This window comes from Scyliorhinus canicula, chromosome 21 (genome assembly GCF_902713615.1).
Source record: "Scyliorhinus canicula chromosome 21, sScyCan1.1, whole genome shotgun sequence".
NCBI lineage: Eukaryota > Metazoa > Chordata > Chondrichthyes > Carcharhiniformes > Scyliorhinidae > Scyliorhinus > Scyliorhinus canicula.
Genome location: NC_052166.1, coordinates 20,313,238 through 20,325,505, shown reverse-complemented (window position 1 = coordinate 20,325,505; position 12,268 = coordinate 20,313,238). Strand labels below are relative to the sequence as shown.

The following is a 12,268-nucleotide window of genomic DNA, read 5'->3' as shown; positions in this document are numbered from 1 at the left end:
GAAGAAGTTATTTGTGACTGACCAGAGGTATTGTAGTGTGTGAGAAGGACAGAAGCCTGACTTGGGACAAGAACACAAGACTTTGGCAAAGCTGGGCAGTAAGGTGGATGACCAAGGCAGGATCATTGAGAGGCTGGAGATGGATGGGTTGAAGGTAGGATATTTTTGGACGGAGCAGTTGACTGTTTTGCAATGTCGTGGGACAGTGCCCATTCAAAATAACTATTTGTATCAGCTGGGATAAGTTAGTTGAGTATCAGGAGAGCAGGAGATCAATATGACAAAAGGATTGAGACTGGATAAAACTGCAGAGTGCTGGAAGATTGGAGGCAGGACAGCTGGGAGATGGGAGGAGCAGGACAGCTGGGTGATGGGAGGAGCAGGACAGCTGGGAGATGGGAGGAGCAGGACAGCTGGGAGGACCAGGACAGCTGGGAGATGGGAGGAGCAGGATAGCTGGGAGATGGGAGGAGCAGTTTGGGAGTAAGTAATTGAGGCAACTGCACATATCAAACATAAATCTATCAGATCTTCAAACATGGCTCTGAAGAAGAAGGTGAAAAGGGAAAACATTTGTGGAGGTTATTTTGAATAATGAACAGGAACTGTAGGTTGTCATATTCCTGCAAAATAATTCAAGGGGAAAGAGCTGAAAATTTTACAACAGCACAATAGTGCTTAATATGGTCACGTTGGACAAATGCCTGAAACAGTTGTGTTGATGCTTGAGTTTGCTGCCCTCAAAGGTAAGACAGCAAAGATGGGGAATGTTACCGTGGATTGTTACCGTGACTGATGTCTCTGCGTGGGTTTCTTCCGGGTGGTTGGGCTTCCTCAGTCCAAAAATGTGCAGGTTAGGTGCATTGGACATGCTAAAGCTGCCCCTTACTATCCAAAGATGTGCAGGTTAGGTGAATTGGCCATGGTAAAAATTGCCCCTTAGTGTCCAAAGATATGCAGATTAGGTAGGTGTGGGGATGGGACGGGGGAATGGGTCTGGGTGGGGTGTTCTTTCAGACGGTCGGTGCAGACGTGATTGGCCAATAGCTTCCTTCTTCGCAGTCGGAATTCTGTGGTTTCAGTGCGTGATCATCAGGTCATGGACTCATAGATTGATACAGCACAAATAATGCCACACCGCAGAAAAATCAGGACTGGGGGCTAAATACTGGCCAGGACCCTGGAATAACTCAGTTGGCTCTTCTACACAGTATCAAGGGATTCTTTAAGTCCATTTGAAAGGGCAGCCAGTGCCTCAATGTAACATCCCTCAAGTCTGAAACGTTGCATCTTTGACAAAGTGGCACCCACTTATCTCTGCAGTGCTGTGCCAATCTAGATTTTGTGCTCAAGTAGTGGAGTGGGACCTGACCCACATCTTGCATGAGGGAGCGATAAGTGTGCTTGCTTTCTACTGAACCGCGGTGCGAGACCAGCAGTGAAACATAGGGCTGGATTCTTTGGCACAAGATCGGTATGGACGGGACGCTGACCATGTAACGCTCTCATTTTCTTTTTTTTAACATAAATTTAGAGTACCCAATCCATTTTTTCCAATTAAGGGGCGATTTAGCATAGCCAATCTATCTAGCCTGCACATCTTTGGGTTGGGGGGGGGCGAAACCCACGCAAACACGGGGAGAATGTGCAAAATCCACACGAACAGTGAACCAGAGCTGGGATCGAACTTGGGGCCTCAGTGCCATGAGGCAGCAGGGCTAACCCATTGCGCCACCATGCCGCCCAAAGCACTCATTTTCAAACCCCGGGTTGCGATCCGTGGGTGGATCGGGGGCGGGTGTTGGGAGGGTCGTGGGGCCATGTGTCGTGGTGTCCCCAATTGCGGGGCCATGCGTTGGCTTTCCTGATTGTGTGAAGAAGTATCCAATGGCACGACCAGCATTCAGAATACTGGCCGCTCTGCATATGCGTGCCCCCTCAGCAGCACGCAGGCCCTGGAGTCTTCCTGCCTGGAATGTGGCAGAGGGCAGGTCAAGCTGACGTCACCTGTTCTGGGAGCGAGAGAGATTCCTCCATTTTGCAGTTGCCAGCAATGCTGGTGTGAACTCCAAGGCCTCTGGTGAACAACCCATGAAGACGAAGCTGAAAACAGGAACAAAGCAGCATAAAGATGATTACTTGAGGTATGAGTTTATTAATTGTGCCACAAGAAATCAGGATGTAAAGTTCATGGCCGGATTCTCCGCGCCACAAGCACGCTGGGTGCAGAATGGGCGGGTCTGACGGCGCTCTGACAATTCTCTGTCGATGTGGCGCCAGTCGGAGGCCATTGAAAGAGGCCCCAGCAGCGATTCTCCGCCGGCAACTGGCCGAGTTCCCGCCGCCGTGGGTCACTCATGGTTCCACCTGGCGGGCACTCGAAGTGGTGGCTGCGGACTCGGTCAGCGGCCGCTCTGGTGGTGGGGGGGGGGGGGGGGAACTCACCAGACCAGGCTCGCAATCGGGGGGGGAATCTATTGGTAGCCTGCGATCGCAGGGGGGGGGGGGACACTATATGCTCTGCGCCGGTCCGCTGTGTGGGTCCACCCTGATGCATGGGGCTGCCGCCGCGCGAATACGTGGATCTCTGGGCGGAGGTGGAGATCACGATATCGGCAACCGGAGCTGCGTCGAGCACTCCAGGGCCTACTAGCCCCCTGCAAAAAGAAGTATCACTGGACTTTCTCCAGGTATGTCCAGAGTGATTTGTGCCCATTTTCTCGCCGGCATGGGGACATAGCCCCATTATCAGAGAATTCCGGCCCATGTGTGTTATATGCAGGGAAGCACTGGCAAATGAAAGTTTAAAACCCTCAAACTTCAAAGACATGGCGAGTTTGAGGACAAACCCTTTTATTTTGTTCAACACATGCAGTGAGATCATAACTCATCAGCTGAAGTCATTATCAGAAATGTAACATTGGATAACATAGCAAGTGAGATCATGAGGACTAAGTAGGCTCACCTGTCACATAAAGGTAAGTGAAAATGGTAGGTCTCGAAAGTCGGCTGGCATGAGTCGTGAAAGTCGGCCGGCATAGGTCCTGAAGTTGGTAAAAATGGGTCCCTGGCAAAAAAGTTTTAAAAACACTGATGCAAAGGTCCATTAACCTTAGACAGGAAATTTCCATCGCCCAGAAACAAAACCAATGCCGGAAATAAAAGCAAAATCGCTGCGGATGATGGAATCTGAAACAAAAACAGTAAATGCTCATTTTCTCAGCAGGCGTTAGGCGCCTGAGGAGAGAGGGGAGCTAAACGTTTGGAGTGTGGATGACTCTTTGTCAGTGTGGAGAGAGAAACAGAATGTCGAAGTGAACTTTGGTCAGAATTGGGGAACAGTAGGGAGAGTTTTGATGAGAGGTTGGGACACTGGAGCTCTTGTCCTGCAACGCCCTGTGGAAGAGGCCGCCCTGGTGCCTCTTTACTGTGCTCTCCGCAGGAAAAGCCGCTCTGACAATTGGGGAAGGAGAGGAGCTCGGTGCGGCTGGATTGCTGAGGGCCGCGTCTCCTGTTCCTAAGCAACGGTGCCTGTAACAGTTTGGTTTGGCGCGGCTGGGGGAGAGTGGGGCAGGAGGCCCTGTTCCTGAGGAGCAGGTACCGCTGTCCCCAGCTGGGCAGTGTGACAGGTAAATCCACTTCACTCCGTCCGTCTTACTTCATAAATAAACAATGACCACCGAGCCTTACCCCCTCCCGCCTCTGGATGTAGCCAGTTTTCTGTCACAATTAAACATCGGGACAAAGATTCCACCGGACACCCCCCTCCCCCTTTTTTTTCCATTTCCCAGCTCTCCGATTTTGACGATTGACCTGAGCTTTTGTCAATTTAAACGGGTAACAAATGCCCCTATCCCACCCCTTCTTAAAAGGGGGCACAAACCAAAAAATGTGAAGGAAAACCATACCAATCAAATTCAAATTTGGTTCCCGGTTTGGGTGAAATGCTCCAGCTCACCCCTGGTGCCTGCCAGACCCGGGAGAAAACTAGTGTCGCAACATTGGGGGCTCGATTTAATGGAAGGGTTTCTAAGTGTGGTAGAGAGCGGGAACTGCCGCGAGCTCCTCGACCGGGTGAGAGCGTCACCGGTATCAAACGTTAATTGGTGCACTTAACGAGGCCCCGGGACTTCATGCCGCAAATCACGGTCCTGCCGGCTGATTCGTGAGCTCCCCACAGCCTGGGAGCAGATGGCAGGGGCCTTCACCTCCGGGAGAGCGGGATAAAAGGGTCTTTTTCAGGATGGCAGCCGGTGATGAGTGGTGTGCCTCAGGGGTTTGTGCTGGGACCACAACTTTTCACAATCTGGAAGAAGGAGCTGAAGGCACTGTTGCTAAATTTGCAGATGATACAACAATCTGTGGGAGGGACTAGTAGTATTGAGGAAGCAGGGTGGCTACAGAAGGACCTGGACAGGCTAGGAGAGTGGGCAAAGAAGTGGCAGATGGAATACAATGTGCACTTTGAAAGGAGGAATGGAGGCATAGACTATTTTTTAAATGGGGAAATGCTTAGGAAATCAGAAGTACAAAGGCACTTGGGAGTCCTTGTTCAAGATTCTCTTAAGGTTAACGTACAGGTTCAGTTGGCAGTTAGGAAGGCAAATGCAATGTTAGCATTCATGTTGAGAGGGCTAGAATTAAAGAGCAGGAATGTACTTCTGAGGCTGTATAAGGCTCTGGTCAGACCCCATTGTATTGTGAGCAGTTTTGGGCCCCGTATCTAAGGAAGGATGTATTGGCCTTGGAAAGGGTACAGAGGAGATTCATAAGAATGATCCCTGGAATGAAGAACTTGTCGTATGAGGAACGGTTCAGGACTCTGTACTCGTTGGTGTTTAGAAGGTTGAGGGGGTTCTTATTATGAAACTTACAAGATATTGTGAGGCCTGAACAGAGTGGACGTGGAGAGGATGTTTCCTCAGCTAAAATCGCTGGCTTTTAAAGCAGACCAATCAGGCCAGCAGCACGGTTCAATTCCCGTACCAGCCTCCCTGGACAGGCGCCGGAATGTGGTGACTAGGGGCTTTTCACAGTAACTTCATTGAAGCCTACTCGTGACAATAAGCGATTTTCATTTCATTTCATTTTTCACTAGTAAGAAAAACTAGAACCAGAGGATACAATCTCGGACTAAAGGGTCAATCCTTTAAAACAGAGTTGAGGAGGAAGTTCTTCAGCCAGAGGGTGGTGAATCTGTGGAACTCTTTACCGCAGAAAGCTATGAGATACTGCGAGCGAGATTCTCCACAAATGCGGAGAATCGTAAAGGTTGCCGTGGGACAGGCCGTGACCCACGGCAGCCTTCACGCCCACTTCCGGGGCCGATTCTCCCCCCTGGGCGGGGCTAGGAGCGCGGCCCCGTGCGTCACGGCGGCGCGGCCTTGACGACGGTCGTTAAGGCCGCACGCCAAGCGTCACGCCGGCTGACGCGGCCGATGACTTCAGCCGCGCATGTGCAGGTTGGACAACACCAACCCGCGCATGCGCAGTTGGCATCTTTTCCCTCAGCCGCCCCGCAAGACGTGGTGGCTTGATCTTGCGGGGCGGCGGAGGGAAAAGAGTGCATCCGTTACGGACGCACGGCCCGCGATCGGTGGGCACCGATCGCTGGCCTATGCCCCCCTTGGCACGGCCGTGGTACCGCCGTGCCAATCGGGATCCAAGATACCCCAAACGGGCATCTGGCGCCCGTTTCACGATGGCAGCGAGCAGGTGTGTTTGCTGCCGTGTTGAAACGGGCGCGAAGGCCCGGCCCATCGGCCTCGGAGAATCGCCGCTCGCTGTAAAAAACGTCGAGCGGCGGTTCGTGGTGTGGGTCGGGCGTGGGGGGGGGGGAGAATAGTGGGAGGGCGTGAAAAATGTCGGGAGGCCCTCCCGCTATTCTTCCACCCGGCTTGGGGGGGCAGAGAATCGCGCCCTGAGTGTCTTTAAGACAAAGATAGACAAGTTCTTGATTAATAAGGGGATCAGGGGTTATGGGAGAAGGCAGGAAAATGGGGATGAGAAAAATATCAGCCATGATTGAATGGCAGAGCACACTCAGTGGGCCGAGTGGCTCCTATGTCTTATGGTCTTAAGGAGCATCACCAGGAAACCTGCACCCAGTCCCGCAGGAAGATCAACGACCTCCACCAGGCTGCACGGGTGGGTTGGTAACCCCATGACGACCATGCACCTGGTACAGCCCTCGCCCAGAACCATATCATGCCCTGCCCCACCCATGTCCAGCAGTGCCGCCCACGGCGCTCCCGCTATGCCTCCCAATCCCACCTATCTCCGCGAAGAACAAAGCATGCAGTTCACAATGCCCCTCTGTGTCCCCGCAGGAGAAGTTGGCCGACAACAGAGGAGGGGGCCCAGGCGGGTAGCGGGGTGCCGGATATCAGAGTTCTCACCCCTTACGAGGAATGGCCTTGGAGGTCGCGGGGATTGCCGGGGTCAGATCGGTCACCGACGTAGAGGTTGGAGTACGGCGCAGAGCTGAGGATCCACCGGCGACCACCCAGCTGACCTGTCACACGTGTTATTAATGCCATACAGAATGAACCATCCCTCCCATTGGCCATATGTGATTATCCCGCAGGATCACCATCCAACACTGCCAAACCACCTCCCCACTTCCATCAGAACACCTTGGAGGGGAGTTTGGAGGACACCACCGTATTCGCGGCACAGGTGTCATCCCCATCCTCCAACGAAGCAGACACAGACACCTTGGTGGGAGACAGTGGTGGTCAGGCTTCTGGATCCTATTCTGGTGAGCACCACCCCATTGCTGATGCGCATCAGGTGTAGGCCCAGGGGAGACAGTAGTCAATAGTCTGATGGATCCCAGGACCAAGCTGGGTCCCAGTCAGATGCTGAGCCTCTGGAGCAGGTTTACCTGGAGCTGATGCAGTCGATAGGGTGGGACCGTGATATTCAGAGGAGGATGTCAGCGACATTCCAGCTGGTCTGTAGCCAATTGGAGGAGGCCTGGAGGCTATGGGCAGGGGAGATAGCGCCGGCAATGTGTGGCACCAAGGCGAACACTGCTATGGTAGCGACCGCAGTGCAGAGCCTGGTGCACCATGTCAGCAGCAAGAGTGAAGATGTCCAAAGCCTGACTCAGTCAGATACAGCCATGGCTGAGGGCCTCGGCAGCATGTCCGACTCTCTGGGGACTTGTCCCAGTCCCAAGTGTGGAGCATGACCCTGTCTAGGTAGGCATTGCCGAGGCACTCCGGAGCATGTCTCAATCGCAGGTGGGAATTTCCGGGGCACTCCAGACCATGGGCTGGATTCTCCACACCTCGACGCAAAAATTGCAGCCAGTGCAGGAGCGGAGAATCCATTTTCCCGCAAGGAATCGGGAACACCAACAGTTGCCCGATTCTGTGGGCCTCCTTGGACCTACCTTATAGACCCATCTTATAGACGACACTAAGATGAGTGGTAAAGCGAAAAGTGCAGAGGATACTGGAGGACTGCAGAGGGATTTGGATAGGTTAAGTGAATGGGCTCGGGTCTGGCAGATGGAATACAATGTTGACAAATGTGAGGTTATCCATTTTGGTAGGAATAACAGCAAACGGGATTATTATTTAAACGATAAAATATTAAAGCATGCTGCTATTCAGAGAGACCTGGGGGTGCTCATGCATGAGTCACAGAAGGTTGGTTTACAGGTGCAACAGGTCATTAAGAAGGCAAATGGAATTTTGTCCTTCATTGCTAGAGGGATGGAGTTTAAGACTAGGGAGGTTATGCTGCAATTGTATAAGGTGTTAGTGAGGCCACACCTGGAGTATTGTGTTTAGTTTTGGTCTCCTTACCTGAGGAAGGACGTACTGGCGCTGGAGGGTGTGCAGAGAAGATTCACTAAGTTAATCCCAGAGCTGAAGGGGTTAGATTACGAGGAGAGGTTGAGTAGACTGGGATTGTACTCATTGGAATTTAGAAGGATGAGGGGGGATCTTATAGAAACATAAAATTATGAAGGGAATAGATAGGATAGATGCGGGCAGGTTGTTTCCACTGGCGGATGAAAGCAGAAATCAGGGGCATATCCTCAAAATAAGGGGAAGTAGATTTAGGACTGAGTTTAGGAGGAACTTCTTCACCCAAAGAATTGTGAATCTATGGAATTCCTTGCCCAGTGAAGCAGTTGAGGCTCCTTCATTAAATGTTTTTAAGATAGATAGTTTTTTGAAGAATAAAGGGATTAAGGGTTATGGTGTTCGGGCCGGAAAGTGGAGCTGAGTCCACAAAAGATCAGCCATGATCTCATTGAATGGCGGAGCAGATTCGAGGGGCCAGATGGCCGACTCCTGCTCCTAGTTCTTATGTTCTTATTACCTGAGGCCAGATGCCCGGTCCGCCACTCTCCACCCCTGACCAGCCGAAGTCCCAACGGCATGGATCTAACGTGGTCCGGCCGGTCTGGATACTCGTGTGGGGGCTGTGGGCTCAGTCCACGGCTGCCCTGGTCAGGGGGCGGGCTGATCAGAGGCCGGGGGGTTGCGGAAAATGTTTGTGTGGGCTTTAGAGTGTCGGGTGTGCGGCCAATCGGGGGGTTTATTTTTCGGGTCAATCTCCGCGGTCCGAATCCGCCATGGAGCACGGTGCGGTCGCTGGAGGCTGCTGACGTGCGCATGCGTGGCCTCCGACACGGTAGTGCGGGAGCCCGTATCTGCAGAAAAAGCTGCTAGATCTACGCCAGGTCCCTGCTAGCCCCCTGCAGGGTGAGGAATTTCTGGCCCTTTCACGCTAGTTTTTCTGACGTGAAACTCCGTCGTTTTGACGCCGGCATGGGGACATAGTCCCAATAACGGAGAATCCAGACCACATGTCTCAGTCACTGAGGAGCATCGCTGAGGGCGTCGACACCATGCTGCAGATATTGGGGAACTGCTAGGGCTGGCAGAGCCAGATGATGCAGGGGCAGCTGGGGCTCAATCCAGCTGCCCCTCTGTCCCAAGGCCCAATAGGCAGCGACCGGAGGAGCCCCGCTGGGTGCCAACCCAGAGAGACCCTGTGGAGTGGCGACGGCGGTCACCAGCCTATCTCCCCTGACAACGGCGCATCTCAGAGTCAGCACCCGGAACTTGGTGACATGGCGAGGCATATGCTACTGGCAAGTGGGCTAGGGCCCTCTGGCCCCAGGACCCCCAGAGGATGCCAGGGGTATCGAAGACCACGGGATACGGTAAGCAGCAGACTGCCTCCATCTCCAAGGTGCATCCTGGGGACACCCCTAAACACAACGTACAGCATGGAAGGCTAAGCAGGTTGAAGATCACTGAGGGGTCACTGGGGGGAGGTTTAGAGGGTGGAAGGGGGTGGTGATGAGCGGAAGGGGGAGGGGCGGAGATGATGGACAAAGCCACGTCCTATGTGAAGCAGGAAAGGATGAGGGCCTCCCTAGTTTGCCAGACCCACGCTGCCGCCCATCCCCTATCTTCCGGCTGGTCCTGCTAGTCCTCCGCGGGCTCATCCTCCAGCCCCTCCTGATCTGGCACCTCCTCGGAGGTGGCAGTATATTTCACCCCCTCCACCTCCAGCACGTCGCCCCGCTGCTGTGCCAGGTTGTGGAGGGCACAGCAGACCACCACAAAGTGGGCGACCCTCTGGGGGGGTGTATTGCGGTCGAGGCATCGGAACTGCATTTTAAGCAGCCCAATGCACCGTTCAATGACAGCCGGGGTGGTTGCAAGGGCCACGTATTGCGTCTCCGCATCGGTCATCTGCCTCTGTACTGGCGTCATTAGCCAGGTCCTCAATGGGTTCTCTTCTCCACCAAGATGCAACCGGCCATCCTGAGGTGGTTGTCAAAGAGGTCGGGGATGACCGACTGCCCCAGGATGTAGCTGTTGTGCACCCTCCCTGGAAAGCATGCGCACACACGTGTGTGATCTTCATGTGGTGGTCACACACGAGCTGGACGTTCAGTGAATGGAACCCCTTCCTGTTGATGCAGGCAACCCCTTGACTGCCCGATACAAGGCGACATGTGTGTCATCTAGTACTCCCTGGGCCTGGGGCATCCCCCGATGGCAGAGAATCCTGCTAACCGGGCATCTTGTTGGGCCTAATCCATATCAAAGTTTATATAGTTTGCTGCCCAGGCAAATAGGGCATCCGTGACCTCACAAAGACACCTGTGGGCTATAGCCTGTGAAAAGCCACACAAGGCCCCGTTCGAGCCCTGAAATGATCCTGAGGTGTAGAAGTTCAGGGCTGCGATTACCTTGACGGCCTCTGGGTGTGGGTATCCTCCTCCTCCTCCACATGGTGCCAAGTCTGCGAGGACATGGCACAGGTGACACACCGTCTCCTTGTTGAGGGGGAGCCTCCTGCGGCACATGCTGTCCGTCATCTGTTCCAAAGACCAGTGATGCCTGTACGCTTTAGGCCGTCGCCAGCCTCCTCCCACAGTCCAAAGATGAGCAAGTTGGGTGGATTGGCCATGCTAAATTGCCCCTTGGTGTCCAAAAGGTTAGCTAGGATTACTGGGTTACGGGGATGGGGTGGAGGCGTGGGATTGAGTGGGGTGCTCTTTCAAAGAGCTGGTGAAGACCCATGGGCCAGATGCATATGATCCCCACCGCAGCCATTTCACCAGCTTCACGTTTTTAAAAAGGTGTATTAATCGGTGCCTGGATGACCACTTGCTGGGGTGGCGGTTAGATTATGGGAGGTCATTAGATAGGGGATTGTTCCTGTTAATTGTATGGAGATTGGCTTTAATCGGTAATTATTGGTTTCTCGCCACACCGCAGTGGGATCCTGATTTCACCAACGGGGGCGGCCCGGTTAGAACGCACATTGATTGGTGTCGGGCATGGTTTTCAATTTTGGCCTCTTCCATAATCTAAAGGCTGCGTCGCACTTGAGCAAGAGCGCGACACGGCCGTAAAATCGTGCCCTTGGGATGGAATGGACTGCCCTCACGTGTGGTGAATTTAGTGACCGGAACTTGGGGCGGGTGTAGTACTGGCCAGGGCTGCCGCCTCCCCCATGGGACTTCTAGCGGTGAAACTTTACTGGCCAATCGACAGGTGGGACTTCCTCCCTCGGGGTCGTTGATTCCATGGAAGGCTGATTATGAGGTGCCCAATTTGCCATTAATGCAGCAGGCCTTTCCGAAAAGAGCGGACAGGGGCTCTCACCGGCTGTCCTGTCGCCCAGGAAGTCCCAAAGTGAATGACAGCCAATTAATGATTTTTGAACAGCAGTCACCATAGAAAATTCTGGAAGCACTCAGCAGGTCAGGCAGCATCTGTGGAGAGCGAAACAGAGTTTCAGCCCCTAGTTTCATCAGAACTAGGAAAGGTTAGTAATGGAATAGATTTCACATGGGCGAAATGGGGAGGATGTAAGAAAAACAAAAGGAAAAACATAGCGCAAAAGACAGGGGATATTAAGTGATAAGGGAGGGGTAACAAGTAAAGAAATAAAAGGTGGGTCAAGAGGAAGCCTGAACTCCAGGATAATGAACAGAATAATGAATAATGAACTGCCTTCCAAAGAAAACAAAACAAAATGAGGGAAGAGAGATGGCATTTTGGAAGTTGTTGAACTCAAGGTTGAGTCCAAAAGGCTGGAAAGTGCTGAACTGAAAGATGAGGTTCTGTTGCTTGAACTTGCGTTGACAGCTTCATTGAAAAACTGCCGTAGGCCAAAGGCATAGACTTCAGTGTGAGAGCAAGGTGGAGAATTTATATTGCAGGCCGCCGGAAGGTCAGGGTCATCCTTGCAAACTGAACAGAATTATTCTGCAAAGCAAGCATCTAATCTGCGTTTACCCTTTCCAGTGTGGAGGAATCGGCATTGTGAACAGTGAATACAGTTGACTAAATTGAAAGAAGTCCAAGTAAATCGCTGCTTCACTTGGAAGGAGATTTTTGGACCCTGGATAGTGAAAAGACAGGAAGTACAGAGGGCAGATATTGCATCTCCTGCGCTTGAGTGGAAAGGTGCTTTAGGAAGGGGATAGGAGTTTGGCCGTGATTGAGGAATGGACCAGGGTATTGGAAGAGAATGGTCCCTTCGGAATGGGAATTTGGGATGGCAGGGGAAGGTGGTACAGGGTTGGAGGACTATCAGGTGGGAAGCCATGGAGAGAAGATCACTAGAGGTGATGAGGTCAGTGACAGTATCGAAACAATGGCTTGATGTTTGGTGGTGGGGGGGGGGGGGGGGTGTTGGAGAAAATGTCAGGGAAATGGCATTCGGCAGAGAGGTCATACTCAGACAACAACAGCAACACCCATTCTGGATTGTT

General features: G+C 52.7%; 1 protein-coding gene across 2 annotated transcripts in view; it reads left to right on the top strand.

The window, feature by feature from the left end:
- Positions 1-2,936: 2,936 nt before the first annotated feature.
- The window catches only part of LOC119955731 (uncharacterized protein C9orf43 homolog), a 59,921-nt gene continuing 50,589 nt past the window's right edge, over positions 2,937-12,268 (top strand). Inside the window, exon 1 of one of the 2 annotated variants that reach the window (XM_038782236.1) lies at positions 2,937-2,978. The gene's annotated coding sequence lies outside the window, so the exon portion shown is untranslated. Of the gene's footprint in view, positions 2,979-3,264; positions 3,630-12,268 lie in introns of those variants that run through there. The other variant, XM_038782235.1, reaches the window with a different exon arrangement.